The sequence below is a fragment of the Taudactylus pleione genome, unplaced genomic scaffold (assembly GCF_031769625.1).
Source record: "Taudactylus pleione unplaced genomic scaffold, aTauple2 ptg000151l, whole genome shotgun sequence".
Taxonomy (NCBI): Eukaryota; Metazoa; Chordata; class Amphibia; order Anura; family Myobatrachidae; genus Taudactylus; species Taudactylus pleione.
Genome location: NW_028284553.1, coordinates 3,437,550 through 3,456,838, shown reverse-complemented (window position 1 = coordinate 3,456,838; position 19,289 = coordinate 3,437,550). Strand labels below are relative to the sequence as shown.

The following is a 19,289-nucleotide window of genomic DNA, read 5'->3' as shown; positions in this document are numbered from 1 at the left end:
TGTGTGGAGTTATTTCCACCTAAATCCAAACAACCTTTGCCAAGCCATTTGTAACCATTGTCAAGTAACAGTGAGTAGTGGAAAGGACCTTTACCATCTTGGAATATCCTCCCTGTTATGTCAATTGCAGTACATTCATCAAATTGGAAAGTGTTTTTCAAATTTAGAAACTTTGGCTGAGAAAAAACATAATAACAATCAGTCCAGTGTCACCAATTTGCTCCCTTCTCTCTTGACCCAAGTGCCTGCAATTTCCACCACCAACAACTGCATTATCCTCAACATCTTCAGTCATGATTGGAAGAAGTTCTGTATCCAAATTCATAAGCATGACTGACTCCTCTCCTTCAGTATTTCCTTAGAAGGATCCTTGAGTGCTATGCCTGTTGCTGCTGCTGGGGGTGGAACTTCATCCCAGAAAGGGCCAAAGAAGACTACTACTAGTAGTAATTTAAATGACTATTAAACAGTCCTTTGATGAATAAAGTAAGTATAACAGCTCTCACTTAGTTTCACAGCGGATCACTAACGCCATGATGGCTGAGCCAGTATTAGATGGTGAAATAATAGAAAAGGAGGATGACATTATGGAGGAAGTGCAAAAGGAGGATAAGGGGGAAATTTGTGTCCCATCTGACACTAATGAGGATGTTGATGATGAGGATGTTGTTTGTGTAAATCAGGCACCAGTGGCAGCAGTTCTTGATCATGATAAAAAGAAAGCCAGAAAAGCCACATCTATTGGTGTGGAATTATTTTAATCTAAATTCTGAAGACATCTGTTACATTTGTAAAGCCAAAGTTAGCAGCGGAAGGGACATAAACCATCTAGGCACCTCTTCCCTGTTATGTCATTTGTAGCGAGTTCATGCAATTTGTTTTAACAAAATTATAATACTTTGTAAATTCATAACAAGCAGTCCAGTATCAGCTACCAGCAGTTTGTACCAGCACATGCAATCTCCACCACCAACTCCCTTATCATCAACCTCCTCCTTAATAAAATAAGGTAGTCCTTCCAAAAAAATGTTTTGTGGGAGCCCAAACAAACCAAGGAGTTCAGCCATGAATCAGTCCTAGTCACTAAAGTGCTTGGTTTGTTAAACTGTGCATGCCCTTTTTAATATCCCACATAAGAGTGGGTAGATGGGAGGGACAATTCCATCTTGCACCTCATTTCTTTACATTTTCCACAATTTGGGGCATTGCCAATTGACATTATTATAGTTTATTAAACTATCATCCTGTCTGCCACTGCTGTGTGGCAATGTTTCATAGATGGTGCAAAAGAAAGAAAAAAAGTATTCCTATAATGGGGCACTCACAGAGCATAATTTAAATAATCAGTAAATATTTTTTATCAGAAAATATAGTTGTGACCTATTTCATAAACATCAATATCATAAAATATAACTTTTATTGGTCTCTCATAAAATATCAGTGAAATATTAATACATATAACAAATAAAAATTTAAATTGTCTATCAACCACCTGTATAGTATAATAATAAAGGCATCAATGCTGTCCGTTATTTCCTGGAAAAATCTGGAATGGATGATTTTGGTCACTTCTTGTTAACCCTACTTTCCTTTGTATTGCCAAAAATTTTTTTCGTCTTTAATGATAGATTCTACTTGCAAGTAAGGGGGACAGCTATTGGGGTGGCTTGCGCCCCCACGTATGCTAACATCTTCTTAGGCTGGTGGGAGGAGACCATGGTTTTTAATGATGATAATGATGATTATTCAAACACATATTGTTATGCTTAGGGTATATTGACGATCTCTTGATTATGGTCCTAGAGATAAATTCATTAGATTTATTGATTTGTTAAATACCAACAACTTGAATTTGAGACTGATGTATGAAGTCAGCGAATTGGAGATCACATTTCTGGATTTGAAGATCAGTAGGATGGAAGATGGGAAAATTGTTACAGATCTGTTTAGGAAACACACTGCTACAAACAGTGTTTTTCACAGAACTAGTGCACACTTTCCTCTGGTTCTTAAAGGGATACCAAAGGGTGAATTTTTTCACCTGAAGAGGAATTGTTCGGATCAGGCACAATTTCTCAAAAGGTCTGAATAACTGACTGATAAAGAGAGGGTACAGTAAAAGGGCCATTAAAAAGGCCAGATATGAGGTCAGTTTGAGGGACCATAATTTTTTATTGTATCCCAATTTAGTCCAAGATACAGTACCTGATAGGATTAGACTTGTTGGAGACTTTTGTGCAGAATGGCGGGAAATTCAACATATAATTCAGAAATATTGGCCGATATTAGAACTAGATTCAGATCTGGCCAGAAAATTTGGTCCCAAAGTTTCAATGAGCTGGAGACGATCAACAAATCTAAAAGACAGATTGGTGCACAGCCATTGGAATACTAACAAGAGAAGGAAACCTGTGATTGAGGGATCATACAAATGTGGGAACTGTAAAGCCTGTATTTACATGGTACGCACTACGGAATGCAAGGACAATTTTAATAAAGTACATAAGATACATGATTTTATCAACTGTAAAACTTCAGGGGTTATATATTGTGTGATCTGCCCCTGTGACAAGAAGTATGTTGGTATGACTACTAGACCACTGAAACAATGGGTGCAGGAACATGTGGGTAGCATCAGGAATTCATTGACAGATCTGTCTAAATTTAAACAAATTACATCCATTGTGAGGCATTATTATGAACAACATCAATGTGACCCTAAGAGTTTGAAGGTACATGGTATAGAGAGGGTGAGCCTAGGAATTAGGGGTGGCAATCTCACCCAAGAATTGTTAAAAAGAGAAAATTATTGGACCTTCCTCTTAGGTGGTTTACAACCAATGGGACTAAATGAACACATTAACTTTGGTGTTTTCTTAAAATTAATTATTCGTATTTTTGCGAGATCTACATATGAATTGATCTTTGAAATATTATTGAAAATTCTTGTTTAATATTTATTAGGTAGTTTTGGTATATTTTTTATTTTATTTTATTTTAGTTTATTTTTATAGAATTACATATTATTCCCATAATATACATGTTAATAGGGTATAGGTTTTATTATTTTTATTATTATGCACATATATGATTGTATTGTTTATTCAGTCACTGAGGTGTACTGTATATCATATATATTTATAGGTGGCTTAGTTTGGATCCCACTATTTGATATACATCACAAGGACATTTTTATTTATTAATATATTCTTTACTATCACGGGGTTAAACCTTGGCATAGGTGAAGTAATTTATTATAATAAAATGAAATAGTTTCTTTTTTTCACTTATTTTAGGTGATGAGGATTTTTGCACTAGATAATAGGAATATAGTAATAATAATATTTGAATAACTACCACTGTAATATATATTTATGGTTATATAATTTATTTTCTGGAGACTTGTAATGATGTACTCACTTTATTTTATTTTATTTTAATTGAAATATGTATAGATCAATGATATATTGGTTTATAGGTGTTATATTGTATTGTTTATAATTGTGGATTATTGGAATAAATAAATAAGTAAATTCACAAGATATTAGTCTATTAATAATGTTATGCTTACATCTTTAGCTTATATATTAGTGCTCAGTAAGAGATATTTATAATTAGATCTTCATGGTAATTCTATAGTAACCTTATATGTATCATTACTGGGATAGGACTTATGCTGTTCGGTTAGGATTTCAATTCACACTGTTCCCTATGAGAATGCATTACTTTGACTCTTGAGCCAATGACAGAGCTGACAGGCATAGCAGATTGGCCCTGCACTCCATCAATCAAATAGAGATGTGTTGATTGGAGAATCAGCACTTTATAGGACCATGCAACCCAGAGGGTGGGTCGCTCCTTTGAAAAAGCTAGACAGCGAAATGCGAGTCAACAGACACACGATACATGCTATCCAGTGTGTGTTTTGTGTTTTAAATGTATTAACCACCATTGAGTAGTAGTCTCTACGAATGTGATGGGTGTCTGTTAGATGCTCGGACAGCACAGCGGGGACAGCTGACCTACACTAGTTGCTGCCCAAAGAGAGACTTTGTATCAGATTATTATGGCACATGCCATGTAGTGAAGTAATACTGATACAGGACACCCGGGTTATTATCTATGGTTACCATCAGGGGATTGTGTTGTCTTATTGAATGGTGATGAGACAGTGTAATTTAACTGTTAATGTATAATAAATTATTGCAGTTTGGGGTTGGTGTGGCTGGGCTGCTCTGGTGAGGCACACATTAATACTTTATTCAGCACTTTTACACTTTCCAATATAATTTGTGTATATATATATATATATATTTTTTTTTTCTTAGCTTTTTAATTACACCTTCACTTATTAACACATACTTTTTCCTTTAATCCTATACTAACACTTTAGTCTCTCTCTGGTGTGCTTCGCTGGGGTGGCTGGCTATCGCCGGCTTTTTTGGGGTTCTGCACCCCAGATTCTGACCAAGTGATAGGGACCTCCGGTATCAGAGACTCCGGGACGCGGCCCGGAGGCTTAGCCATATCTTTGCAAATATATGCAACTGAGATCTCTGAATTATCTACCACCATGTAGTTTTTCAAATCTTATTGCTGATTTCATTCTGAGTGCTGGGGGAATACTTTTTGTTGTTTCTTGTATAGACTAACCCCTCCCTTACATGCACCTGAGTGATATTACTGAAGTGATTGAGCAGCTTCCAACTTGTATTTCTGTATTGAGAGGCATAGATGGGACCAGCGTTAGGAGGGCGTGCTGGTTCTTGTAGTGCCATTAGGAGGACTTAGGGGTGACTCCAAGGTAAGCAAGCTCTCAATTCAGTTATATTTGTATGTGCCATTATCATGTGGCCTTATATTGGGCAATTATTACCCTAATTGGATATAGTTATCAGTTTTGGGGATGAGTTTGGGGTGCGGTGCCCCTTGGGGTTGGTGTGGCTGGGCTGCTCTGGTGAGGCACACATTAATACTTTATTCAACACTTTTACACTTTCCAATATAATTTGTGTATATATATATATTTTTTTTTTCTTAGCTTTTTAATTACACCTTCACTTATTAACACATAGTTTTTCCTTTAATCCTATACTAACACTTTAGTCTCTCACTGGTGTGCTTCGCTGGGGTGGCTGGCTATCGTCGGCTTTTTTGGGGTTCTGCACCCCAGATTCTGACCAAGTGATAGGGACGTCCGGTATCAGAGACTCCGTGACGCGGCCTGGAGGCTTAGCCATATCTTTGCAAATATATGCAACTGAGATCTCTGAATTATCTACCACCATGTAGTTTTTCAAATCTTATTGCTGATTTCATTCTGAGTGCTGGGGGAATACTTTTTGTTGTTTCTTGTATAGACTAACCCCTCCCTTACATGCACCTGAGTGATATTACTGAAGTGATTGAGCAGCTTCCAACTTGTATATTAGTTTACTAATCAGACCTGCTAATAGATAACCATATATTATTGTGTGTGTGTGAGGCAATGTATCTAAAACAGCAACTGTGTATATGAGATAACGTATCAAGAGCTACTATGATACCTGTTATATAGGGTAGAAGCGCATAATCACAAGGGTGATCTTTCAGGCTTGTGGATATAAAACATAATATAGTAGGAGCGCTATATATATATATATATATATATATATATATATATATATATATATGTATATATATATATATATATATATATATACACACACATTAATCCTTGCATCCTACACCATTCAAATATTTATCTGGGGCATTGAGTGATCTTGTGAGGTATTATAATACTGTTCATTAGCAACAGTATGTTGCATTATTAATTTAACTTTGTTCATTGTGATATAAATTTGGAATTATTATGACCTCCGAATAGCACCTTTGATACCTTGATACCTTTATGATTTAATTCCTTGGTGTCATTATTTTGTCTCTAGTATACAGACGCCCATCCAACGTACTTATTATATACTGCTTTATTAGATGAATATAAGATATTATACTATACAGGTGGTTGATAGACAATTTAAAGATTAAAACATTTTTTGACAATACAAAGGTAAGCAGGGTTAACAAGAAGTGACCAAAATCATCCATTCCAGATTTTTCCAGGAAATAACAGACAGCATTGATGCCTTTATTATTATACTATACAGGTGGTTGATAGACAATTTAAATTTTTATTTGTTATATGTATTAATATTTTGCTGATATTTTATGAGAGACCAATAAAAGTTATATTTTATGATATTGATGTTTATGAGATAGGTCACAACTATATTTTCTGATAATAAATCTTTACTGATTATTTACATTACGCTCTGTGAGTGCCCAATTATAGGAATACTTTTTTTCTTTCTTTTGCACTATGTTAACCTTTATTCCTGGGTGCACCTCCCCATTGTGACAAATACACTGATACTAATAGTAATAGGGGAAAGGACGACGATTATTCAGGTTTGTGCGGATATTTCTTTTTTCTTTAATGTTTCATAGATGTCCTATATTTTTTTTAACTGCTATGCATTTGTGCCACTGCTCTGTTGGTTACTTTAGCCAGTCAGGTCGCTGCAGCCTTTGGCCTATATTGGTGAAACATAGTGAAATCAATATTGTGAACTGTGTGGTGGTTAAAAATATTTGGAAATGCCTGAAAATTATTCTTAATAAGTTTAATAATACTGTAGGAACAAAAACAGGCCCAATTTATGTGGTTTAGCTGTTTATATACATTTTTGAAAAAAAATACAGATCCAAAACCAAAACAAAACAACAAAAAACTGAGGATAAATATCCAAAACCAGATCCAGATCCAAAACACAAGTAGATACAGATCCAAAACCAATACCAAAACATGGGGTTCAGCAAACATCTCTTCTTTTTGGTAGCATTAGAATGGATGCTCAGACATGCCTGCATTCCCACCACCACTCCCCCGTTTTCCTGGACCTTCCCCTGTCACCACCCACAAATGGCACATTCTGTCCCTCAAACTAGCAGGCTGTCTGTGTATTCCGAGTGATCGCTTCCCGATTGCAATGACTGGCTCAAGCATGTGCATTTTGTTGCATATGCATGCACACACAGGTGACAATCAGCCAGCAGCGTGTGAATGCAGCCTAGCGAGCGGGTCTAAATCAAGCTCTTAATTTGAACTCTGTTATGCCAGATGTAAGGGAGGATGCAGAGAAATGGAGACATCTTAATTATTTTATACCTAGGTCAAGCTAACTTGGTGAAGATGATATTATTTCCAAGAATCATATACTCTCTTCAGTCTCTTCCCATATTTTAGTCTAGATGTGATGCCATGGAGATTGAAAGAATAATACATACTTTTATTTGGAATGGTAAGAGGGATAGAATTGAACTTGTAAAGCTCCAGCAGAGTAGAGTAAATGGAGGTATTGATTTAACTAATAGCACTTACAGTCATGCAGACCACCTTCGCTACTTGAGAGTTTGGCTAAATAATAAAAATTTGTATGCCAACACTAATGTGGAGGTTGAATTCTTAAATTGCATTATCTTAACCTATTTCTTGCATTTACATGGGAATGAGATTGAAAAGCTGCCAGTTCAAGTCCCAACAGTGGATACCCAACAGAAGGAGATCTCGACTGAGGTAGGTCAGTATCTTAACCCTCCCCTGTCCCCCCCAACCCTCCTTTAGTGGTACCTAACCATAATATACTCACCTAAACCTAACCTCAATTCCACTAGAGTGCCTAATGCTAACCCACAACCCCCATGGCTAATGCAAAGGGTGCCCCGGAATTACCTTCATACGTGCTTGCATCCTCTGCGTTCTGGCATCGGGATTAACATAGGCATTGGTATTTCAATGCTATGTGGTGTAACTAGGGCAGGGTGAGCAGGGTGCATGCCCTGGGGGCCGTGGGACCGCCGCCGGCCACGGTCCGGCCCACTCTAGTTAGCCACCAGTGTAGTGCCGACCACAGTGAGTGCGGTCATTGCTACACATTTACACAGGACCGGCACTAGGCTTCCAGCACTGGTCCTGTGCTGCACACCTGAGCCTGTTCCCTCCCCCTGAGTGCTTGCCCAATAGCGCCAGGAGGCAGGCTCAGGCTGTGCATAACACATGCATTGCCGCCAGCGCTGGTGGCGATGCATGTGTTAAATAGCAGCCAATGAGAGTCAGATAGACTCTCATTGACTGCTGCAGCACCCACTGCAAGAGCCGACCTTCCGTCCGGCTCCTACAGTGGGTAATGGGACAGACGTCATGACATCATGACGTCTCTCCCATTATGCTGAGCGCGCCAGCCAGGGAGGACTGGCGGGCAGCGGCAGTGGCAGGAGAGGTGTCGTGGTCCGGAGCAGCAGCGTGGATTCAGGTAAGTATATTTTTAAATATTTTTTTTAAAAAACTGTCAACACTACTGGGGGCACAACAGGGGAGGGGGGTGGCTACCACTGAGGGGACCTCTACTGGGGTGGGGGCACAATGGAGGGGGGTGGCTACTACTGGGGGCACCATTATTGGGAGGACCTCTACTGGGGGGCTATTACTGGGTGCTCCATTATTGGGAGGACCTCTACTGGGGGGGGCTATTACAGGGGGCACTTAATCGGGAGGGGGAACCTCAACTGGGGACCACTACTTTTGGGGGGGGAACTACTACTGGAGGCATTATAAAAGGGGCCTACTACTAGGGGCACTGCACTGGGGGGACCACAACTGGGGTCAATAACAAGGACAACTACAGGGACCACTGGATAGGGGGGCTCACTACTTGGGGCCTGCATCAGGGGGACCACTACTGGGGACACTGCATGGGAGGGGGGAGACTACTGCTGGGGGCACTATATAAGGGGCTTACTGCTAGGTCACTGCAGGGACCACTACAGGGGGAACTAGATAGGGGGGATCACTACTGGGTGCCTGCATAAGGGAAACCACTACTGGGAAAACTGCATGGGGGGGACTACTGCAGGGGGCACTATATAAAGTGCACTGCATAGGGTGGGACTACTACTGGGGGCACTATATAAAGGGCACTGCATAAGGAGATACCACTACTGGGTGCACTGCATTGTGGGGACTGCTACTGGGGGCACTGCATAAGGGGGAACACTACATAGGACACTGCATTTGGGGGGACCACTACTGGGGGCACTGAGTAAGTGGAACTAATTGGGGGCTGTATAAGGGGGACCACTACTGGGGATACTGTATAAGGGGCAATACTATGGGCCTGCATAAGAGGGACCACAACTGCATACTGGGGGTACTGTATAAGTGGAACTGCTGGGGTTAAGGTGCATATGGATAGGAATGTTCAGCATGAAAATAAAGGGGTGTGTCATGTTGACACTCCCCATTTTTAAGTGACCACGCCCATTTTTTTTCCGTGTGCACCGAAGGCGCGCGCACATACCGGGAAGTTGGTGGGGGGCTCCCTTTTCAAATTTGCCCTGGGCTCCAAATACCCTAGTTACGCCACTGGTTATAGCACTTGCCGGGATTCCACTGTCGAGATTGTCAGCCATGTGGCCAACGTCTCATAACTATATCTCCTTACATGATAGCGAGATACCCATATCGGTTCATCAATAAATACAATTTATACATTTGTTAAAACAGTATCTATGATAAATGATCACTTAAATGTATCTAAAATTTTGTGGTCACAATCTTGAATCAAACAAGAAATGAAAGTAATCCTTTATTATCCCCTAGTAACATGTTACATCAAGGTATTTATCACAGCTGTGTTTTGAAGAATGAATATCATGACATCTAGTGGGATTTCAACTCTGTTTCACAAGTATATTAGCATTGTTACTTCTCCTCTAACAGTGTATGTAGAAGTAGATATTCCTGTGTTAGTTTGTTTTGACATGACACAGTATATATAGGGTTTAACCCTTAGGTGAATGAAGTCATATCTGGGATTGCTTTCATCCTTTAATATTTAAAATTAGTGCTCAACTATTTTATTCCTGAACATTTAGAATTTAAAGATACGAACAGTAAGGATTCACTGCTTTGACTGGGAAACATAAGTTGCTGAATCTTATAAATCTGTCTTATTTTTATAAACAAGTACATGCCTCTAAAGGAATCATTAAAAAAAGTATATTTTATCCTCTAAGGGGAGTTGTGCTGTAATAAAACAGCAGGAATACTGTGTTGTGTCAATACAAACTGACACAGGAATATCTACAGTACTTGTACATACACTGTTACAGTAGAAGTAACAATGCTAATATACTTGTGAAATAGAGTTGCAATCCCACTAGGTGTCATGATATTCAATCTTCAAAACACAGCTGTGATAAATACCTAGATGTAACAGATTACTAGGGGATAATAAAGGATTTCTTTCCTTTCCTGTTTGATTCAAGATTGTGGCCACAAAATTGTAGATACATTTAAGTGATCATTTATGATAGATACTGTTTTAACAAATGTATAAATTGTATTTATTGATGTTTACTATCAGTTAAAGTAAAATGGCTATCTACATATGCTAAAGAGCTGATAAATCCTATTTTAGAAAAGGAATAATAAAAGATTATTTTTTATTTTAGAACTGTGTGTTAGCGCTTTTTATCATTTTTTCTATATTTACAGTTTATTGCCACAGGGACTGAGTAATCCCCTTGATACAAAAAGCAGCAAACACTCTAGTTCTATATAAATTTTAGTATTGGCACCAATAATACTTTGTTTATTTTTATTTTTTGCTATTTACTGTCATTTTTGATTACTCAAGTTAGGCACCCGATTGTTTTAATATACACTATGATGTCATTGTAATGTCTAGTTGATAGAATGGAGAGAAGAAAAAGATATATGAAAGGAACAGGTCCCGAGATAACAGAAACACCTAATAGGGATGAAATTGGACATATGCATAGATTGTTCAATAAGCTTGAAAATCTATGTACCACAGAAACAAGACACTGGTAGGATAAGGTCACTCTGCAAAAGTATCTTGATAGTGACCTCATTCCCCAGGGTCTGAGAATTCTAAAAAAAACAATGTTTTGGGAGGACAAGGAATTTACTGAGGAGTGGAATCAGACTTTAGATTCATGTTCAAAAAGTCTGATGAAACTACTAATAAAATATAGAGAGCTAAAAGTAAGCAAATTACAGGAAGAAATAGAAGAAATACATAACCTATTAAAAACCTTTGACAAAGACCCAGAATTCAAAATAAGAGACCCAAAAGTTAATAATAAAATTGAAGAGTTTGAACAAATGCTAATTAAAAAGAAAGAACATAAATGAAATAGAGACAAAATAGACTATGAAAAAGGAGAGACACGTGATTTTAACAGAAAACAAAGAAATGTAATAAACACTTTGTTAAGGGAAAACAAATTAGTGAGATATCAACAACAAAAACATGGACAATCCAGAAAAAGACCTTTTAGTGGAAATAGAAATATTTTTAAAAAACTTTAAAGAGCATAACCCAAAAACTTGGGGATATACACATAAAAACAAATATGAGATACTAGATCACTCCACAGAATTTGAACACTATACACCAGAATGCAAAAATAGGGGTAGATATAGGACATCAGAAACTGACGAAGAACTGGATTCTCCCTATATATCTCCCTAAATTTTTTAGACAAATGACAGTTCCCCAAATATACTTACAAGGAAAGCCCAAAGCGACAAAAAAGGTTAAGATAAAGAGAGCAAGGGGATCAAGAGGAGGAAAGGGCAAATCCACAAAAAAATCTGTGTCAGATAAAAAAAGAAAAAAATAAGGTTATCTTCAACCTATCTACAAAAAGATTAACAGAAGACGAATTAAAACTTTTAGGAAAAGGATTACATTTTGCTCTGATTACAAAACCAAACTTGTTCACACTCTTCATAGATCTAAAAAGGTATGTTAGAACTTTGAGTCAAAAAAGGTACTTTGCACTAAAAGACCTAAAAAAATCTAGAATAATAGGATCACCCATACTAATGGACAAAAAGGATGATGAAATGATAGAATTATTAGAATCCCTACAGGAAGAGTCAGATATACAAGAAGATGTCAAAATATATGACCCAAAATGGAAAAACATCTTTAAAAGAAAGTCAGACTTCTATCCATTTCAAGCTAAAGGACCATTTATTGAAGGTTTCTATAATAGTGCACTAGAAGATTTCCGTGAGATGTGTAAAAAAGCAGAAAAAAATATATTTAAAGATAATCTGAGTAAGGGTGAAAGAAAAGCAATAAAAACCCTCTATTCAGAAAAAGAAATTATAATAAAATCGGCGGACAAGGGTGGTGGGATTGTGATACTTAACATGGTGGATTATCTGACAGAAGCCAATAGACAGCTAAATAACAGAGACTTTTACGCCATGTTGGATCACAATCCCACCACCCTATATCAGCAAAAACTAAAAGAGTTAGTAGAAACAGCTCTCGAAGATGGTGCAATTTCATATAATTTAATACACATACGGTCACATCCACATTTTATTTTTTACCTAAAATTCACAAATCACTTATATCACCACCTGGGCGACCTATAATTTTGTGCGTTTGTTCACTTACTAATAATTTGTCCGCATTTGTGGATTGTTATTTACAAAGTCACGTGAGAAATTTGAAGTCCTATATCAAGGACACTAAACAGTTTTTGAATATCACTAAATGTATTAATTGGAAGGAGATCTACACATTATTAACATGCGATGTTGAGGCTCTATATTCCAATATTCCTCATACTATAGGTGTACAAGCCATAAAGCACTATTTAGATAATGATGTGGATATGTCGGATTCCCTATGTGACTTTGTTATTAATTCTATTTATTTCATTTTGCAAAACAAATATTATTTATTTGACACCTGATTTTATTTACAAACACGGGGGGACTGCGATGGGTACCAGGTTTGCTCCGAGCTTCGCAAACCTATACATGGGTTGTTTTGAAGAGGTACATGTGTGGGGGAGCGAGTTCGGGGCAAACCTGGTCCTATATGGCAGATATATAGATGACATGTTTTTCATTGGGATGGGGATATTTCACATCTGCACGCTTTCATCAAGAGTTTAAATCTCAATAATTATGGTCTCACATTCACGTTAATTTTTAGCACTACAAATATTAACTTTTTGGACATTGCACTATCAATCAGAGAGGAGAAATTGGTAACAGAAACCTTCATTAAATCGGTAGATCAAAATCATTATCTTAATTTTAAAAGTTCACATGCCAAAACATGGAAAATAAATATCTCAAAGGCACAATTTATCAGAATAAAAAGAAATTGTACCACCAGAGAATCACATAATAGACGGACAGAGGTACTGTTTGAGTCCTTTTTAGAACAGGGTTACCCTAAGGAAATTCTTCAAAAAGCTATGAAGGAGGTAGTCAAAATAGATAGAGAGGACCTTTTAGATATAAAATATAAAAATCGAGAAGATGTGCCCAAAAAACAGAATAGATCATCACTATTTACAAAATATAATAGCTCTGCACAAGAAATTAAAACTATAATAAAGAAAAAATTATCTTTATTAAAACTGGATAGAATACTGAGAGACACAGTAGAGTTGGAAGGAGAAGTCATTTTTAGAAGGGCAGACAATATCGAATCAAAATTGGTCTCTAGCCACTTAAAGCGAGAATCAGTAAAGATAGAAAATATAAATAGCTGGCTTCCTAAGAAACTGTTAGGATTTCATAGGTGTGGAAAGACCTCATGTAATACATGTTTACACACAAAAAGAAAATAAACTGAATTTTCATCACATTATAATGGCAAAAAATTCTATAGAAAGGACTTTATAATCTGTAGAACAACCTTTATTATCTATAAATACAATGTGGCTGTGGAAACAGTATGTGAGATGGACCACAAGAAAGCTTCATACAAGATTTATGGAGCATTGGTGAAATATTAGTAAAGGGATAAAAACTCATCCTTTGTCTAGTCACATATCATAATATAAAAATTTATCCCAAAGAAAAAATTTCTGTAAAAGGCATAGAACACATTAAAGTAACATCAAGGGGAGGAGATAGGTTCAGTATGCTATGTCTAAGGGAAGCTTTCTGGATCTATAGACTTGGAACACTTTTTCCCAACAGTTTAAATTACACAATAGAACTTAACAACATTTAGTTAATCTAAAGGTGGCTTTATTCATCCAACTAGGGATACATGGTACCAGAGGTCCCTGTGTGCCAGACTAACTAGGAAAGACTGAATAGTTTAAATCCACCATCATATAATGAATAGTCTAACTTGATGAAATTATAACATCTTGAGTTTAGAGAAAAGATTTATTACTCTCTCCTTATTCAAACATTGATCTACTTCAAATGATCTAGTAAGGATATCTGACAAAATAGAAAGCAGTTATTATAGTTATAAATATTGGGATCTAAGGCTGTCAATAAAATATTTATAGTTTTAATTTATTCCATTCATAAACTCATGTGGTTTACATTTGATGTATCAATTCAAATTCGGTAAGTGTTTTTCTATAATTATAATTTTATATATTTTTTTTATGTCTATTTATATGTTCATCCTTAGAGAGAAAAAAACTATAGGTAAATTTTATATATATATATATATATATATATATATATATATATAAGTTTTTCTTAAGATGTATATAATCAAACAATATTATCTTATTATCATCATTGATTTTTCTAGGTGTATATACTAATGGATGATTTATGTTACTTGAACCTCATCCGGCCCTCTAGATGAATATGAGTATGTATATGTAGTGTGTGTATATTTATATATATGTGTGTATCTTTGTGTCCAGGACAGTTCTGCTTCAAATCTTTCTCGCTTATATGATTCTAGGATTATATGAGAGTATCTCCAATGTCTATCAATTCTAAATGTTCAAGAATAAAATAGTTGAGCACTAATTAGAAATATTAAAGGATGAAAGCAATCCCAGATATGACTTCATTCACCTAAGGGTTAATCCCTATATATCGTTACCCAAATATAAAACCTGATTAGTAGATTGCCTACACATGTGCTGAATACATTGGCATAAATAAAATGTTGGTGAGAGAATACAACAAATATGCTAACTGAGGAAGCCGTTGATATTTTACAGAGGCAGAGAAATGCGTTTTTACTGACCTACTTACTGCCATTTAGAGACCAGTTGATTTGGTTTGTCTCCCTGAGGACTCCTGTCTCCCCCGGCAATCCGGCATTCAGGCTATTCACACCTGAGAAGCAGCTGCTGAGTACAGAGCGGATATGGAGTGGACGGCAAGGAGAAGGAGGAGAGGACAATTCAGTAGTGTGCCATGCTTACACCCTGCACCCACAACAGGCAATCCACCTTCCATTGGGAAGCTGCCCTCTGACACCCATCACCTGCCACACATCGGCTGTGGGAATCTGCACCCCGGCACGTTGGCTTCTGACTGTAGATAGATCTGCAGCACACAAGTCACGAGGTGGTGTTTTAAAAGGAGGAAGGGAAAAAGAGCTACAAATGGCACAATCAACCAACCTTGCTAAATGGGAGCACGTGGTAAATAATACTAGTTTTGAATACATATTTTTTAATGGTCATGATTTTTTTAAAGTATGTATAGTGTGCACTTAAAATGAATATGAACATTAAGAATTCACTGCTTTGAGTGGGGAAACATAAGTTGCTTAATCCTATCAATCTGTCTTATTTTTATAAACAAGTAGATGCTTCTAAAGGAATCATTAAAGAAAGTATATTTTATCCTCTAAGGGGAGTTGTGCTGTCATAAAACAGCAGGAATACTGTGTTGTGTCAAAACAAACTAACATAGGAATATCTACTTCTATGGTACATACACTGTTACAGGAGAAGTAACAATGCTAATATACTTGTGAAACAGAGTTGCAATCCCACTAGGTGTCATGATATTCATTCTTCAAAACACAGCTGTGATAAATACCTAGATGTAACAGATTACTAGGGGATAATAAAGGATTTCTTTCCTTTCCTGTTTGATTCAGATTGTGGCCACAAAATTTTAGATAAATTTAAGTGATCATTTACCATAAATACTGTTTTAACTAATGTATAAATTGTATTTATTGATGTTTACTATCGGTTAAAGTAAAATGGCTATCTACTTATGCTAAAGAGCTGATAAAACCTATTTAAGAAAAGGAATAATAAAAGATTATTTTTTTATCATAGAACTGTGTGTTAGTGCTTTTTATCATTTTTCCTATATTTACAGTTTATTGCCACGGGGACTGAGTAATCCCCTTGATACAAAAAGCAGCAAACGCTATAGTTCTATATAAATTGTAGTATTGGCGCCAATAATACTTTGTTTATTTTTTTTTTTTGCTATTTACTGTTACTTTTATTATACTACCCTAAGGCACGAGAGTGGCAAGGGGGGCATGGAAATTACTGTTAGCTATATTAGCCATATTGAAAATATGTATTCTACAAATTTTTGGAAAACAAATTTTCATGTTTTTAGAATGGAGTGGTTAGAGGCCTCATAACAAAAGTAGAAGTTTAAAAATTTTTTTTTCAAAACACGGGAAAGTTACATAGAAACCCTCTCCCACTCACTTAAGGAACAGATTTGGAAGTGTTTCAGAAATACCTTATGATGATAAACACGTGTATGTTATTAAGACCTGATCTCCCTCACTGCTCACTAGACTATGGCTGATTGTAATCATAGTGACAACTTTATTTTATATTTGTTACACAGGTATGGACAGGGGAAGAATAGACAACATGGATTCAGGTTACATCATAATTATTACTTTTATTTTTTATTTAACATTTATCTGAAATGTATAGAATCTACTAACTTTGATGTATATTGGTTATGTGTTCCAGAAATGTATCATGTTATATTTCCATTGCATGTACTATAATTGATATTTCTTATGCTTGTAATTGATTTGCTTCAATAAAGGAGAACATTTGATTTTAAAAAAATGTATACAATAAAGAAAAAAAATAAAGTATAACAAAGGGGGAGAAATAAAAGAGAAGAGAACAAAAAAGCAACGAAGCCAGCACTCACGTTCCGTCGATTCACTGTGAAGGTAACATATGAAAAATACAGCATACAGTAGTCAGCAGCAGCAGCCTGCCTGATGACTTTTTCAACCAAATCCTAGTTGGTTTATCTCAGGACAATCACAGTAAATCTACTAAACGTGAGTGCTGGCTTTTTATTGTTCCAAAACACTATATATATATATATATATATATATATATATATATATGTAAAAAGGGAAAGGCGGCACCCACAGGTCCGACGAAATGAAAGAACCAAACCCGACAACCGTGTCTGCCCCGCCCAACGCCCCAGTCCCACACGACCCCCACCAAGAACACATTGAAAAAACAAACACACACACCCCTACAGTGGAATCTCCAAGTTGACCGGCGCAGTGCAACGCTCCATGCCGCCGGGGGCCAGAGAGCGACACCACCACCGTGCGCCAGACACCCAGGCACAACACAGGACAAAGCAGCCTGACGCCCCCTGTGGACAGGAGGAAAAATTACCACCGTACACCGCGAACACGTGCGAACAGACAGCGAGGCACCAACATGCAGTGCCAAACACGATGAAATGTCAACAACGCGCCACCACACATAATGCAACCTGCAAGGTGTGAGTCAATGCCCACACATCAAAAAACTGAAGAAACAAAGCAACATAACACAAATCGCTCCCACAAAACGAAAGAGAACAAAAACTCCACACCACTGCACTCCCCAACAGTGAATGTGAACAAAGCAAAAATGCAAAACCACTATTCCAAGTGGAAAACAAACATGAACAATAACACATATACAAAAGACAACAACAAATGAAGAAGACATAGACAAAAAAACCAAGCATGCAACCACACCGCCACATACAAACGGCAAGCGTACCATCGAAAGGATCCCAAAAAGAACACATTGGTGAAGACATCCATCAAAACATGTGCACCAGAACTGGCACACGAGACAAAACGACAAAAAATGCACACGTGTGCCACAGAAATGCAAGGAAATGCATGACTGCAGAACACATGAAATGCAGCAAAAGAACCACAAAAGAAGACCCAAAGCAACACAGTCCGTGGTGAAGATTAATCCATGGTATACAAATATGACAACTGTGAGGCTATGAGAAAAAAAGCACATGGAACATAGGATGACCCAGCAGAGCTAAACCCAAAAAGGTGCTCAGGTAATCACTAATATGACAAAACATGAACATGTGCATAAATGCAAAGATAACTTGGACCACCAAGAGAACATACAGATGACTCAACAGTATGGGAAAAACATAAAAGAAAAAATCATGATAGAAAAAATCAATTAGAAAAAATGTTTTTACAAAAAAATATTGTACACAAAATATGTTATTAAAAAGCTCCACAAAATTTAAAAAGTTGAATATTCTTATAACTCCAGATGTGCACAAATGTCCAAACAAGGAAATGGACTAACCAGGAGATAAGCCAGAATTCAAAGGGAACATCTGTGACATATCACTCTCCTGTGTGCTACCTGGGTATATAGGAGACTTCTAAGTAGTACTTACAACACCGGATCTTCCCTGAAGGTCTCCCATTCAAGTACTGGTCAGGCCCAACACTGCTTGGCTTCCAAGTTCAGCTGAGATTGGGCAAGACCAGTGTGGTATAGTTGTAACAAAATACAACATCTCCCCCAGGGCTCACAGTGATAAACAAGAGGATATTATGTTTTTGTATTCGTCCCTGTATGTGTCCTGGAATAATCTAACTGGTAATAAAATATATAATTGCATACATATGTGCACATTATGAAATATGACTGAACGGTCTCATGAAGGCACAAATCTAGGAGATAATATGGAGCTCACAAAAAACAAGAAAAAGATAGAGGACCTCATTTAAATTCGGTCGCTGCGGCCGCATGATCGTAAGGGAAAATGGTCTGGATATGCAAATGATGCACTCTCAATTTGCGTCCTTAAGATCGGATCTTTAGCTGGCCGACCAAGGGGAGGATACGGCCGTAAGACAAAAAATACGCCCCCTTCTCGTACGCATTACAAGTCATCTCCGGGCATATAAGGATTAATCGAGACCATCGGGAACCATCGGAAATGGTCGTAGAGCTTAAGGTTGACCATACCCTCTCTTAAGCTCTACGATCAAATCAGTGTAAAAACCTCCCATGTCACGTGTGCTATTACACTACTTTGTTAATTATGCACTCCCATAAAACGCCATTTGCATAGTCAGGCATGCCTGCGTTCGGATCTCCACTCCCCCGTTTTCAATCACCTTCCCCTGTTA

General features: G+C 37.1%; 1 pseudogene; it reads right to left on the bottom strand.

The window, feature by feature from the left end:
- Positions 1-18,540: 18,540 nt before the first annotated feature.
- LOC148522202 (5S ribosomal RNA) lies at positions 18,541-18,659 on the bottom strand (annotated as a pseudogene).
- Between the last annotated feature and the right edge of the window lie 630 nt (positions 18,660-19,289).